This window comes from Tenrec ecaudatus, chromosome 6 (assembly GCF_050624435.1).
Source record: "Tenrec ecaudatus isolate mTenEca1 chromosome 6, mTenEca1.hap1, whole genome shotgun sequence".
Classification (NCBI taxonomy): domain Eukaryota; kingdom Metazoa; phylum Chordata; class Mammalia; order Afrosoricida; family Tenrecidae; genus Tenrec; species Tenrec ecaudatus.
Genome location: NC_134535.1, coordinates 131469679 through 131486371, shown reverse-complemented (window position 1 = coordinate 131486371; position 16693 = coordinate 131469679).

Below are 16693 nucleotides of genomic sequence, written 5' to 3'. Positions count from 1 at the left end.
AAATAGAAACCCACAAGAAAATCTAAATTATAGCATTTAGGGACACAAAGTTACAGTAAAACTTTAAGGAAAAAGCAGTAAGTGGCTTCTGTAAGAATGGGGTTGATGGTTATCTAAGGAGAGGGTGATGTAGGTAGGACATCAAGAAGCATTTCTGGAGAGCTGGCTGTGTTGTGTTTTCATTTTTAACCTGGATGGGGTGATACAGTTACAAGTGGTTTTGAAAAGTTCATAAAGTGTCCCTGGTGCCAGAATGGTAACTCCTTGGGCTGCTAACCCAGAGGTTAACAGTTCAAAACCACTAGCCACTCAGTGGGGAAAAGGTGAGGCTTTCTAGTCCTGTAAAGAGAGAGCTACAGTCTCAGAAACCCACAGGGACAATTCTACCTGACCTCTAAGGTTGCTGTGTGAGATAGTTTGTTGTGCCAGCCTGGCCGATATAAACACAAGTGGGGTTCATTGAAGGCCGGAGAGATAAGCGGCTCGATGAACCTCGCCTTTCTTGTCTCTCGCTCTTTAATCGGGCCAGTGTGCGGCCGCCTTGCTTGTTCTGTGCCTCAATTTAAAGGTCAAACTACCTGTGGGACGCCTAGCCTGTGGACTGTGTCACTGTAAGTTGAGGTCCCTTTAAGACCACACAATTGAAATTTACATCTCCGGACTGAGGACTGACAGTTGACGACTTGGCTGACTTGTTGACCTGCCTGGCTGTTTGCTACCTGTGCTGGGATAGCCTAGCTCTCTCTCTACAAAGGACTAACTGGCGGCCCTCAGGACTTGAAGGATTGCCAGTGTCTCACAACTCTCTCACAGGAGTGAGTCACACTGAGCCATTTGTACTGCTTTATAATTTAACTGTTCATTTCTTGTATTATATATATCAGTCTGTTTATAAATTAAATGTTCATTTCTTGTATTATATATCTATCTGTTTATAACTTAACTGTTCATTTCTTGTGATATATATATATATATATAAAATTATCAGCAATCTGGTTTTATCTCTCTAGAGAACCCTGTCTAACACACTGTGAGTCAGAATTGACTTGATGGCTGTGAGTTTGACTTTTCCCAGTTAGTCATGTACAACCGCCACCACAAAAAAAATCATAAAAAATGGAATTGAAAGATGATGGTGTTTTCCCACAAACTTTTTCAAGCCCCTTCTAATTTGCTTTTGACAAATCATTGAGTTCTACAAATTTGTTTCATGCTCTCTCTTTTTGTTTATGCATTTATTTCACAAGGAAAAAATTCTTTAAAGTTAAAGGAAACATAGACAGTGAAAGGCTAAAAAAGAAACTATAAGGCAAACATAGGATTTCATATCAGACAAATCAATAACTATATTTTTAAATGAAAGCAAAAACATAAGCTTTGAATTTAACAACCCAGTAGATGAGACACAAGTTAAAAGTAAATTCTTGAACTGCAAGATCGAGTACAGAAAGTAATCCAGACTATGGCACAGAGAAATAAACAGAGAAAAAGATTAAAGACAAACTCAGAGAGAGAAAGAATGGTACAAAAATCATAATATAAACTTGACACCCAAAGAACAGGGTGAGTAGGCAAGAGGCAATCCTTGAGGTGATAAAGACTGAGAATTTCCCAGAACTGAAGAAAACCACGAACTCTCTGATTGAACAAGCATGTCCACCTCTACAGTGCATAAATATAAGTCCATATCTAAATTCATTAGGATAAACTAAAAGATCAAGGCAAGTCCTAAAAGATTCAGCGGAGGGAAAAGGACAGATTGACCGCAAAGGAAAGCTGCCCAGATCTTGTGAAGATGGCTCATTAGTGGTAATAGCAGACAATGGAACAATCACTCCCAGCCTTGAGAGAAAATATGTCAATATAGAAATTTATACCCAGAGACATTATAGTTCTAGAGGAGAGCAAAATGACATGTTTTAGATATACCAAGGAGTTTATTATTGACAAGGCTTCACTGAAATAGAGATCAATATACTCAATTTCCTCACCATGGAATGGAGTAAACCTGTAAAGGAGGAGGAGGAGGGTGCACAGACGCATGAACTATGCACCAAGAATTAGTAGAACACCGAGTGGCTGAATCCCGTCTGCGTGGCCCTCCGTGACTAGCCTTCCCACTGCTCCACACTACTGAAAGCTTTAGGAGGCTGGCTGTTGGGAACTCCACCAAATAGGCTCCCCTGCCTACTGACTTTCCATTGGGCCTTGGCAATGGGGACCCCAAGTTGAACACTGGAGAGAGGGAGAACGATTATGTCTTACTCCTTCATCTCGTGGTTCCTCTTTGCAGAGTGAACCTTGAATGAATATCTACCTCAGAAGGCCCTGCTCCTCTCAAGATTGTTCCATCGACCCAACTCTTCTCGTGTTCAAATCCCTTCAGGCTGAAGAGTGGTAAAATTCTTCTTGTTACCAGCTCCATCATATTATACTGATATTATACTGCCTCCTATGTTTTTCTAACCCAACCTAGACTTTCATAAGGAGTCATTTGACTTTATTTACATATTGACATGTCTCAAAAAGTTAAGTGACTAAAAATGGCAAACCAGACTGAAAGAGGATGTGTCACATAAAAGTGGCAGTCTCTTTGAATTAACCTAATTTGAGTCATTTGTTTCCTGCTAGGATTCTAACCCAGAAGTTAATAAATTAAATAAATTTTGCCTGTTAAAATACAATACTAACAGCAAATCATTGAAAGGGGTTGAAACCACTGTGAAATGAAATGATTAAACAATACACCACAAAAGAATTTGTGCACTTTACATTTTCTTTGAAAATGCAGAGCTGAAAATGAATATTTAAAAGCTGTAAGGTAGCCAAATTTCCTTTGAATTAAAAAACATATTTCTAAACTGACTACATTTCTTGATACATTTCAATCTTACATCCCACATTGAACCTATTTTCTTCTTCCTTCCCACATTTAGTCCACCAGGCTTGAATTTTCAGTAACCTCTAACTCCTTCTCTGCTACGTCACCATAGCCCTCCTGGGACAGAAAGACCTGCTTGTGAAGTGTGTCATGAATCTAACTCTTTCCTGGCCTGGTATAGCTGCTACCCTCAGTCATTCCTCATACTTGGTCTCACCTCCACGGTCCCAACCCTGCTCCAGCCCTTTTCTCTGTCCTTTCGCTCACACCAGATAAGCCAACAGCACGACTAGGGGGAGGTCCAGGCTCAGATGAGAACAGAGGCAGTGTGTCCTGAGAACCCTGAGAGAGAATCACATCTTAGCAACCAAGCCTGGAACAGTCAGTCTGGAACTAACCCTCCAGTTGATATTCTACAGAACCGAAGGTGGAATGGGGCATTCCCCTGCCACCTACTACTCACTCACTCAAAAACTATCTGTGGAGGGAATAAAGGAGAGAATGAACTATCTTTTAAAAAGACAACTTACATTCAATGAAAAATGTATACAAACGTACATAATGGTCATCATGGCTGTCCTAGTTACATCATGTCACGTCAACTTGAAGTGTGGGGGTGGAGTCTAGCCTGTTGAGGGGTGGTGCCTCTTTGTGAGCGTGACCTCCGTAGAAGGCGAATCCTGGGAACTTGTCTCTCTCTGCCTTCACCTTCCTGTTGGCAAGCCACGTACAGACCTACCAGAGATCTGCCAGACCCCTAAAGATGTGTCCACCACCACTGGTTCCACAAAACTTTTCACCCCACCAGTGTGTGATCTGCCTGCATTTTGCATCACTGTTTGTGGCCACATGAGTCTGAAGAGGGATTGATGGGCTAGTAACAGACTTATGGACTAGTGTCAGACTTAAGGACTTGAACTAGACTTGGCTGGTATGTTTTATTGGTGCATAATTCCTTCTTGATAGAAAGCTCTCTTACACACATTTGTGTGTCACTGGATTTGTTTTCCTAGTCAATCCAGTCTAACACAATGGCTTGCTTTCTCTATAGGGAAAATGTTTGACATTCCACAATGTATAAATGCTTACATGACAGTTCATATATAAAATGGAATGCTCTTCAGTCATTAATAAAATTTTCATAAAATAATGACATAGGTAGATGGTCGGAAAGGGGATTGTTTAAAAAGTATGTATAGTATTATTTCAGATATACTAATCTACTGCATTCAAATTGTGGCGCTGGAGAAGAATACTGAAAGTACCATGGACTGCTAAGAGGACAGCCCCATCTGTGTTGAAGAAGTAAGGCCAGAGAGCTCCTTAGAGGCAAGGATGGCAAGCTTTGTCTTACGTACTTCGGCGATATTGTCAGGAGAGTCAGTCCTTGGAAAAGGACACCGTGTTTGGTAAAGTAGAAGGGCAGCAAAACGAGGAAGGCCCTTGACGAGATGGATTGACACGGTGGCTGCAGTAATGGGCTCAGGCCTGGGACAATTGTGAGGATGCCACAGGACCGGGCAGGGTTTCATGCTATTGTGCACAAGGTGGCTACGGGTCAGAGCCGACTAGATGGCACTTAACAGGAAACAACAGCATCTACTGTATTTTTAGACAAATAATGCATAGTTATAAAAAAAGTTACATAGCTTTTTGTAAACCGCTCAATCCTCTCACATATTAGTTTCCTATGAATACTGGTTGCATTATGTGCAGATACGTGCTATTGATGTGGAGACATTGTGTTCGTATCTGAAAATACTGTGGGGGGAATACCACCCCCCCCAACTAATCACGGATTTGATAGGCTCAATTGTAGGGTTAATATAGATAAAGATTATAGTAAAGTCCTGGAGAGCATGAGAGATAGAAGAGAGATTGACATAATGGAGTCAGACACATTTCATAGTAGCATGCTCACCTCAGCCCCACTTGGTGGTCCACGTGGAGATGGGAGGCCCGAGGGCAGGAGAGAGGGGGGAGAGGAGGAGAAGGGGAAAGGGAACAGGGGAGCAAAGACCAAGGGAGAAAGGATGGAGGAGTGGAGGCCAAGAGGGGATCTTTATTGCTAACCCAGGCCTATATACCTTTGGGGAGAGAGCAAGCCCACTAATTACAGGTAAAAACATACATCACAGGAAGGGGTTGCACTATAGGTTATACAGCAATGAGAGGGGGCCGATAGGGATATAGACCCACAATAGGAAGAGGAAGGATTGGGGGTCTACATGTGACAAGAAGGGCGGATCCTAGATTCAGGGAGGCAGCCTAACTTTGGATGTCACTGAGCCAGTTTGACCTATTCTCTGGCTTACTATAGAAACCAATATCAGAAGGGTGTAAACCCCACCCTGTAGAGTCCAAACCGATGACCAATGACCGCAAGCCAATAGGGAGAAGTAGCCCATTGCCCCTAACAGCAGGGAGTGGGCCCTACCTGTGGTGGGACCAGACAGTAGTCTGGCAACCGACTGCCTTCAGGGAGGTCACTTGACAATCATTTACCATTAGCTGCAAGCAGTGTCCTAAGTCTAACATATATTTGGGGGAGACGACTTGAGAGAAATCTATCTGTTTCCCACAAAATACAATAAATATGTCTGTGTGTCTACAGACATAAATCCAAAATATGCACTCATGTGTGTGCATACGTGCACATTGGTATAGATAGAATTGTGTGCCCGCTTAAAAATATGTTTCTGAATGCTAACCCCAAAACCTATGGCTGTAATCCCATTGGGCAACCTAGTCTTCTTTGTTATTGTAATGAGCCCAGATCCACGTGGGAGTCTTCAACCTAATTACATTGGGAGCAGATTAGGCACCAGCCCAGCTGCCACTAACCAGGAAGACAGCCGCGGCTTAAGGTAAAGATTATCAAGGAATTGAAGAACCCCAGGGCTAAGGAAGCTGTGGCAAGATCATCGAGCTTCCTGAACTATGAGAAAGCCATTTGAACTCCCTGCCAGAAAAACTCGCTGCCACTCAGTCAATGCTGACTCATCGTGACCCTGAGGACCGGGTGGAACTGCTCCCGCGAGTTTCTGAGAATATCCCTCTCTATGGAAGTAGAAAGCCCAATCTTTCTCTGTCATGGCAGCTCTGTTTTGAGAAGAGTCCTGTTTTCAGAACGCTATGGACAACTGCGAATGTCCATCTGAAGAGGCCCCATGTGGATTAAGCTTCCATTGAATTCTTTCTGACCATTAAGCAGGAATGTGGCTCGCTCTCAAGCAGAGTGCATTAGAAAGTGTCTCTGAGGGGCAGTCTTGCTTAGGAGCTTGCTGTGATCCATACTTGAGGGGGGCTGTCATACTGCACTGTCATACTGGAGTTGCACGGCCACAAGGATGGAGGGGGTGAAAGAGCGATCCCGTTGTTAATCAAAATTTGAGAAATAGAACATAATTCAAGATTTAGTTTGCAAAAAAATCCAAAATGTAACAGCCCCCTCCCTTGCAGTGAAACATCCATGAGGTTTAATCAGAAGGGGTATCTTCCGTCAGGAAGGAGGCTAGCAAGGCCGTTAAAGTTAAGTAGCCCAGCAGGACGCAGGCCTCAGGGGTGCTGGTTTGGTAAGACCAGGCACAGAAGCACCACCACAATCTAGATAACCAAGGGGGTCTGAAGCTTCCGGGCATGGTAGTCTAATGGGCAAAGCCTGCCTTCTAAGAGTGTCATTTGTATCCCGTGATCCCTGGAAGCTTATATATATATTTTTTTAACTTTGTGATTGAAGTGAAGATTTACAGAGCACACCATCAATGTTACATTCAACAACTTACACACACTTTGTCTCAACGCCTCCATTTCCATCTCTTCCACGTACCATCTCTTACCCCACTCCCCTCGCAGTGGTTCATGTTTCCATTTCTTCTTCTTTCCCAGTCTACAGTCCTTGGATAAATACTTCTCTCTGGATCTTAAATGACTGGTTGTTCTCAGAGATGGGATTAGATAATTTAACAACCGGTTCAGTGCCCTCATGACCATTTTAAGTATATGAAAAAGGCTACACTGAAAAGCAGTTTATTATTTCATACAGTTAATACTTAAATAAGAATAATAAAAACAGTACAAAAACTAGATTATGCTATAATTTTTAAATATTAATGAAAAATAGTAAATAATACCTGAACAAAAAACAATAAAACTATCATTTATTTCCATATTGCTTTTTTTAAAAGATAATTAAAAGATAATTTTATTAACAACTCTTGTTACAACACATACATCAATTGTATCGGGCATTTTTGTACATATGTTGCCATTGTTCTTTTCTAGACATTTACTTTCTATTGAGCCCTTGCATCAGCTCTTCTATTTTCCCCTCCACCCACCCACACCCTCGTGGCCCCTTGATAGATTATAGATTGTTATTATTTAATATCTCACACTGACCACGGTCTCCCTTCCCCTCTGGTTTCCGTTGTTCTCCCCCCTGGAGGGGTGTGTGTGATTATGTGCCATTCATTGTGATGAGTTCCACCTTCCTCTCCTCCTCTCCCCCCCTTCCCCCTACCCTTTTGGTATCGCTGTTCCCATTCCTATTCCTGGGTTCCATGTGTCCTGGGCTTTATCTCTTACCTATACCTATCTACATGCTCCCATCCAATCCAGAGTCCAGTCCAGCCCTGGGGTCATGATAGTGGAGGTGAGGAAGCCTCAAGGGACCAGAGGTATATTGCGTGATCCATTGGTGCCCTACTGCACCCTGATGGACTCATCCCTTCCCTACCACCCCTCTGTGGGGGGATGTTCCCTTGCCTACAGATGGGCTTTGGGTCTCCGCTCCAACGCCCTCATTCTCACCATCGTGTTGTGTTTTCATTTGTTTGTTATGAATCTTCTGATGCTTGTTACCCGGTTCTGATAACACCTCATGATCGCATCGGCTGGTGTGCTTCTTCCATGTTGGCTTGTTGCTTCACTGTTGGATGGCCGCTTGTTTAACTTCAAACCTTTAAGACCCCAGACACTATATCTTTTAAGAGCTGGGCCCCACATTTGCTTCTGCACCCATTTTGTCTTTAGCAATCATTTCAGGGCAAGAGTGGTGGTAGTAGTGGTGGGGTGAGCATCACACAATGCCATTTTGTTAAAACATAATGTTCTTGTATCGAGGGAGGGCATGAGCTGACGTCCAAGGCCCATCCTCAGCCTCAGTGTATTGCCTTATAAATATATGTACATAGGCCAATACCTCTATTTTTACAGATTAATGTATTTACATAAGTATGCACCTCTGTGAATACCTCTATCTATAGCTTTACTTCCTAGAGTTTTCCTGTTTCCTTTTGCCTCCTCCTGCCCCACCATCATGTTCCCCCTCTTCCACCTCTTAGTGCTTCCTCGCAGCTAGATTGGTGTCGCTCTAGTACCCACAGGATCTCTACAACCTGCTAGATGGTGGTTTTAGTTCCCTTGCTGTCGCCCTGTCTGTGGTGTGGTTTGCTCACCACTCTCCATGATGCTTCTTGATTGGAGACCTCACTTGCAATATTCACTTTCTTTTTTTTTTTTTTTTGCAATATTCACTTTCATCGGAGCATCATCGACCGTGTGATTTATCCTTCCCGTCTTTTCACTGTACGAGTAGGATCTCATTCCTTTAGAGGTGGGCCAATTAGACAGCAGTCGATATGTTTGAGATTTTAGAGATGAGCGATTTCTTGTCTCTAAACATATTATGTTCATCTTTGAAAAACACCTTTCCACTTCTGCTGAACTTACAGAAATGGTTCTGACAATATTTTTAGCTCTTTGAACACTTTCAGGAATTGCATAATGCAGTCATATCGTGTATGGATTTGAGGTGTACAACTGAAGCAAATGGCAGCATGTTACCCTCTGGTTGTTTGGCACTTGTTATCTTTATGCTACATGCTTATTAAAGTAACAAACACAAGGGAATAAAACTGTAGTGTTTTATCAAAAGCATGATGGGTTTTGTAAAATTAGTAAACAAGTATTGCGCACAGAGTTCCATCTGTATCTATAGACAGAACGAACATGACTATGGGCGGTTAGAATATGCTGTTGCACAAGAAGATGTTAAAAAAGAGTACAAGGCCGATTCCCTTTGGATGCTGCATCCTTGCTATGCCGGGCAGGGGAGGGAGGGAAGCGCTAGCTCGAGCTAGCTAATAAACTCCTTTTGCCGCTTTTGAATCTCAAAAAAAAAAGAGTACGGAACATAGTTTGTGATTTCACATGGGGCAGCTGCCAGGCCCCCCACCTTAGAGACCCCTAATGACAGGTGACATTTTAACAACCAGATCGCTCAACTCAAGAAAAAATTAGCTATCAATTCTGCCAAACTGGTGCAAACCAGCTGAATCCCACTACTGATTGTTCTAATGCGGCAATGCGGTCAGTTCCATCCCTGCATGCCGACTAAGGTCTCTTGAGGGTCCCAGAGGTCTCTTTTATGATTTTGAATTCTGTTTTTACCCTCTTTGTTCAGGAATTTTTAATGTGATCCTTTTTAGAGCAGTTGGCAGTTGTAGCCAAGCACCATCTAATTCTTCTAATCGTGGAGATTGATGTTTGTTCGGTCCATTGATTCATTGGATGAATTGCTTCCATGGGTCTTTCCATGTTCAGCACTTGTCTTTACGCTGGATGGGGGGGAACCAATATTTGTGCCTTAGATAGCTGCTTACAACCCATCATTACCAACCAAAGTAGTATGGAGAACATTTTCTTTGTGAACTATGTGGTGCCAATTGTGTTCCCAAGACTATGGTCCTAAATCCAAAGGCCCAGCGATTTATATCTGCAACAAAGGTCAATACCATATAAAATATCCTCTGTCAAACCTATATTACATATACTTATGGGTACACTCTCACTCTCACACCCATATAATCTGTGTGTCTACGAAAGCTTCTACTTATAGATCACCATGATTGCAGGATTGTGCATATAACAGAATTGTTGCCTTTAACTCTTGAAAACCTCCTAGTGTCTCCTCCTGCCCATCATTTTTCCCTAACCTCCCTCTTTGTATATTGTGTTCCCCTTCACCCACGTTAGCACTTTTCTACCCTCTAGCTTGTGAGTCAGGGTTGTTCCCTCCTGTCACCATACATATTCAATCTGTGTGTTGAGCAAATCATCAGAGAAGCTGGATTATATGAAGCAGAATATGGCATCAGGCTTGGAGGAAGGCTTATTAACGACCACAATCAATGCTCATGGAAGCAGCAGTCAAGGGAACAAACCATGCACTGCATTAAGTGAATCTGTTGTACAAGACTGCTTTAAAGTGTTAAAAAGCAAGGATGTTGCATTGAAGACGAAGGTGGCCTTGACCCAAGTCATGGTATTTTCAATTGCCTCGCATGCAGGTGAAAGTTGGGCATTAAGGAAGACCAAAGAAGGATCAGGGCATCTGAACTATAGTGCTGGTGAAGAATATTAAAAGTACCGTGGACAGCCCAAAGAACAAATAAATCTGTCTTAGAGGAAGTACAACCAGAATGCCCTTTAGAAGCAAAGATGGGGAGACTTAGTCTCACGTAATTTGGACATGTTACCAGAGAGACCAGTCCCTGGAAAGGGGGATGATGCTTGGTGAAGTAAAGAGTAGCACATAAGAGGAAACCCCTCCACAAGATGGATCGACACAGCGGCTTCATCGCTAGCTACACCTGTGCGGATGGTTCAGGATGAGGCATTGTTTGGTTCTGTTTTACACAGGGTTGCTTTGAGTTGGAGCCGACTCCACGGGACCTCACAATCATAGCCCTAGTTTTAAGAGCCCTGGTGGCATAGTGAGTTATCCACTGGACTGCCAACTACAAGGTCAGCCATTTGACCCACCAGTTGCTCTCAGGAGAAAGTGATTCTCTGCTCCTGTAACGATTCACAGTCTCAGAAACCTCAAAGGGCAGTTCTACTGGACAGCTTGCTCCCAATGCGTTTACAGCACATGGAGCTCTGATGGAGAAGGTGGTGGTGTCATTGTGGTGGTGGTTGTTCTTAGGTGCCACCAAGCTGGTTCTGACACGTACCACTCGATGCATGACAGAATAAAACACAGGCAATTATGCTCTGTTCTCACAATTGTTGTGTTTGAGCCCATTGTTGCAGCCACTCTGTCAATCCATGTTGTTGAGTGTCTTCCTCTTTCTCATTGCTCTTCCACTTAACCAAGCGTGATGTCCTGCTCCAGGGCCTGGTCTCTACTGACAGCATGTCCAAAGCATACGTGATGAGGCCTCACCACCCTCGCGTCTAAGAAGCATTCCTGATCCCGACTTCTAAGGATTCTTCTTGTACTTCTTCCGAGACTGCTGCTGTTGTTGTTGCTTTCCTGACAGTCTATGACACTCTCACTACTCCTCACCAATATCCGAACTCAAATGCATTGATTCCTCTTTTTCAGTGTCCAACTTTCGCATCCACGTGAGGTGACGAAAGATACCCTGGCTGGAGTCAGGCACACCTTAGTCCTCACAGTGAAATCCTTGCCCGACAACACCTCAAAGGAATCTTGTGTAGCCCGGTTGCCTAATGCAATCTGTCACTGTTTTCTTGACTGCTGCCTCCATGAGCAAGAAAGGTGAAATCCTTGACAACTTTAATCTTTTCCTGGCTTGCCATGATGTTATCTATTGGTCTGTTGTAGTAATTACATAGCATGAGGCCGCCATTCCTTACTCTTCATCAGCAAGTAGTTCAGGTCCTCCTCGCTTTGGACATGCAATGCTATGTTAACTGCATATCGCAAGTTGTTAAGAAGCACTCCCCCGATCCTAGAGCCGTGTTCTTCTTCATATAGTCCGGCTTCTCATGCTATTTGCTCAGCAAACAGATTAAAGAGGTATGGTAAAAGGACACAACCCTGACTCACATCTTTCCTGATTTTAAAGCACTCAGTAGGTACTGGTTCTGTTCTCATAACTGTCTCTTGGTCAATGTACAGGTTCCAAATGAGCACAATAAAGTATCCTAGAATTCCCAGTCTTCTCAATGCGATCCATAGTTTGTTAGGATCCTCACAATCAAATGCCTTTTCATAGTCAATAAACACAAGCAAACATTTTTCTATACTGTCTGCTGTGGAAAAAACCTTGCTCCATGTGTTTTTCTGAATCCCACTTGGATCTCTGGCTTATTGTTCAATGATCCCCAGTAAAATTTTACTGACATAAGATATTCATTATGTTGTTCAATAATTTTGTTTGGGTTACCTGTCTTTAGAATGTGGTACACATATGAATCTCTTGTAGTCAGTTGGTCAAGTAGCTGTTTTATAGAATTCTCGGTATAGATAAGCAAATACTTCCAGTACTTCATTAGCTTACTGAAACATGTCCTTAATTCCTGGAGGCTTGCTTCTTTCTAATGCCTTCAGCACAGTTTGGACTTCCTCCTTCAGTACCGTTGGTTCTTGATCATATGTTCTCTTTTGAAAGAGGTGAATATGGACCAGTTCCTTTTGATACAGTGACTCTGTACCCCTTCCATCTTTCTTTGATGCTTCCTGCATCATTCAATATTTTTCCCCAGACCTTGTTCAATATTGCGACTCAAAGCTTCAGGGTTTTTTCAGTTCTTTCAGCTTGAGATATACTAAACATATTTCTCCGTTTTGGTTTTCTAATTCCAGATCGTTGCACATTTCCATATTATATTTTGTCTCCTTGAGATACCCTTTTTCTGCCTAACTGTTTTGTTTCATCTTTTTTTCAGCTCACTTTAGCTACTTCATGTGCAAGAGCAAGTTTCAGAGGCTCTTAGATCCTTTCTTTCTTTCCTTTGTAATGCCCTTTTGTTTTCTCCATGTATGATGTTCTTGATGACCTCCCACAGCTCATCAAGTCTTCGGTCACTAGTGTTCAGTGTGTCAAACCTGTTCTTGAAATTCAGGTGGGATACACTCAAGGTCATATTTAGGCTCTCATGGACTTGTTTGAATTTTCTTCTACCTCAACCTGAATTTATACCTGAGCAATTGATGGTCTGTTCCACAGTCAGCCCTAGCTTCATGTAGGCTGCTGAGTTAGCTTCATGTAGGCTGCTGAGTTTCTCTAATGTCTCTTCCCACAGATGAAGTCATTTGATTCCTGTGGATTCCATCTGGCAAAGTGGATAGTCACCACATATGTTGATAAAAAAGATATTTGCACTGAAGTGGTTATCTTGCAAAATTCTGCTTCATTTTGATCATGAAGACCATATTTTCCAACAACTGGTCCTTCCTCTTTGTTTCTATCTTTTGTAGTCCAGTGGTCATAATTATCAATACATCTTGATTGCGTGTTTGATCAATTTCAGACTGAAGACATTAGTAAAATTCTTTAATTCTTTCATCGCTGGCTTTAGTGGTTGGTGTAGAGATTTGAATAATAGTTGTATTTACTGAATTTCCTTGTATGCACACAGATATTAACCTATCACAGACAGCATGGTACTTCAGGGTAGATCTAGAAATGTTCTTTTTTTCTTTTTTTGTGAGTGAGAGTGAATGAGAATTAATAAGTGAGAGTGAGTTAGTGAGAGAATGAGTGAGTGAGTGAGTGAGTGAGTGAGTGAGAGTTAGTGAGACAGTGAGAGAATGAGTGAGTTAGTGAGTAAGTAGAGTTAGTGAGTGAGTGAATTAGTGAGTGAGTAGAAAGTAAGACAGTGAGTGAGTTAGTGAGAGAGTGAGTGAGAGAGTGAGTTATTGAGAGAGTGGGAGAGTGAGTGAGAGAGTGAGTTATTGAGAGAGTGGGAGAGTGAGTGAGAGAGTGAGAATGAGTGAGAAGAGTGAATGAGTGAGTGAGAGAAAGTGAGTTAGTGAGAGAGTGAGCGAGTAAGTTAGTGAGAGAGTCAAAATGTTTTTTTTTATGATGAATGTGACACCATTCCTTTTGAACTTGTCATTCTTGGCGTAGAAAACCATATGATTGTCTGATTCAAAATAGCCAATACCAGTCCATTTCAGCTCATCAGCGCCTAGGATGTTGCTCTTTATGCATCCGTGTCATTAGGGGCAACTTCCAACTTTTCAAGATTCATATTTTGCACGCTCCAAATTCCAATCATTAATAGATTATTAATAGCTGTTCCTCCTCATTGTGAGTTGTGCTCCATCAGTATATGAAGGTCCCAAAGGATTGACTCCATCCATATGGTCGACTCTACTTAGAGAAGGCAACTCTTCCTCTGTCATATTTTGAGTGACTTCCAACCTGAGGGACTCATCTTCTGGTCCTATTTCTGACCATATTGTACTGCTATTCTTAAAGTTTTTCAGTATATCTGAAAACATTCCACTGTTATTCATAAGATTTTCAGTGGCTCATCACTCAAAAAGTGTACAGCCTATTCCTTCTTCAGTCTATTCTTTGTATGGAAGCCCCACTGAAACTTGTTCACCTTGAGTGACCCTACTACAACGGTTCTCAACCTGTGAGTCATGACCCCTTTGGGGGGTTGAACGACCCTTTCATGGGGGTCATTCATAACAGTAGCAAACTTATAGTTATGAAGTAGCAATGAGAATAATTTGATGTTTGGGGGTCACCACCACATGAAGAATTGTCTGAAAGGGTCGCAGCATGAGGAAGGTTGAGACCCACTGCCCTACTGGTATTTGAAATATTGATGACATAGCTTCCAACATCACAGCAACATAGGAGCCACCATAGTATAACAAACTGACAGACGTGGTCGTTTGGGGATAGAACCATGTAAATAAGGTACAGGATACCCTAACGAGGGGATGAGCCCATTATGCCTTCTGATAGACTTTTTAAATTATAATAAGAAAGAGAGACACCTAATGAGAGAAGACAGCAAGGGCAGCATCACAGAGGTGGTAAGTGTAAGGCCAGAAACTGAATCATCCAAATTTTAGTAAACAGGCTTTATTGGGGAGAAAAACCCAGTCTAGGCGAAGGCCCACGGTCCACAGTGTCTGGGCAGAGGGAGTCGCGCCCTGGGCTATAGAAGTGGCCTTTTTATGGCTGGGAGACATGTGGCTGGGCTGGCTCTGGGCCCATATCTAGTAAGGTGGTCAGGAATGTGAAGGCACAGGCACATTCGGGTTCCTGACTAGGTAAAGATGTCTGCCAGGGATTGGTGGAGTAGGCGCACCTGAGTCTCTGGCCAAAGGTGCCCGTCCAGGATTGGTGGGCGCAGGCACATGTGCGCCCCTAGCCAGGTAAGGAAGGCTGCTGGTGATTGGTGGATGCAGGCATGTCCACACCCCTAGCCAGGAAAGGGAGCACTCCCTAGTTGCCAGCAGAGCGCACACGTGGCTGAGTGCAAGGTCCAGAGAGAATTGCATCAGCCAACTCTGATCAGTTCCACATGGGGTGGGGGTTTATTGATTTGACCAGACATCCCCAACTCTTTGGTGATAGGGGCTATGACTCTTCTAGCTACTTCCTGCTGGTATGGGGAGAAGTGGGAGGGGCTTGAGGGTTGGGAATGTCTGGTGCCTGGGAGATGGACTATAACTGTGTAGAAGGAGCTGGTTAACAGTTAGGTTGGTAATGTCCTTTATCCAGCTTTCGAGGAATCTGAAAAGACAAGGACCTATTAGCAACAAGAAGCAAATCATTACCAGAGGTCCTATGCGAGGCATAAGCCAGGTAACAAGGGGACCTTGGAACCAGGATGTTGCTGACAAATCCTTTAAGTGTTGTTTTTTTTTATTATTTCATCAGCCATTTTGTGTAAAACCTTTACATTTTGTTCGACTAACCCAGATTCGTTAATGTAGTAGCAACATTCTTCCCCTAGGAACATACAGGTACCGCCTTTGTCAGCGGTTAGCATGTCTAACACCCGGCGGTTTTGGAGGGTTACCGGTGCCAAGGAGGTAAGCTGTCGCTGTAAAGAGGTCAGAGACTCTGCAGTAGATTCTATAACCATCTGGAGCTTTTTGTCAAAGTTTTCTGTTTGAATGATGCTGTGCCCTAGAGCCCCGCTAGAAATTCCGGCTGCCTCCAGAGAGGAGGCAAAACTGAGGCCTACCAGAACAGGTGAAAATACAGGCCCTGCGGTGTCAGGGAATGGAGCTGATTTTTAGATTCCACTGTCATGCGAATTCTGCGGGTCCATACACAGTAAGTTGTGGCACTATGGTGACTGGAAGACAGAGGTGTGGCGTAGATCTATTAATACACTTATTAGAATGATGAGGGCAATGAATGTACAAATGTGCTTTACACAACTGATGTATGTATGGACTGTGATAAGAGTTGTATGAGCCCCAATAAAATGATTTTTTAAAAGAGTTGTATGAGCCCTAATAAAATGATCTTAAAAAATACACTTATTGAGGGTTCTGTTACACCAAAAGAACATACCTGAGGAGGCCTTGAGGGTACTTGAGACATGGTGAGTAGGCTACATGCTGGGTCTTCTGGTACCTGGGGTGACTTATAGAATACAGGATAAGTGAAATTTTTTTCAAGGATATACAAGGGGATGTTCAAAATGGACGCTGGATAATCTACACTTTCATTAGACTGAGAGGAAGCTCGCAGGGGTACAGCCACCAACAAAGGGCATTGTAGGGAGGCCAAGAGGTAACAGGAAGAGCTGTTAATTTTTGAGGCCTTAAGAAGGCCAGCAGCCTCCTGGATTATTGTTATCCAGGTAAAGGGGTTGTCAGGGTACTTGGTTTGTGCCAGGACCTCCATTACCGAGCTTCCCCGTAACTCCTGATAGCCATCTGTCATCCCAGAGGTCTGCAATATTGAGGTGATATGTTCCGCGTCCATTTCCTACGCACATGCCTGTCCTGTCTAGGCTGAATTCTCCATTCCAGTTCAACGCTAGGTGCATTTTGCAGGAGGAGTACGGGCA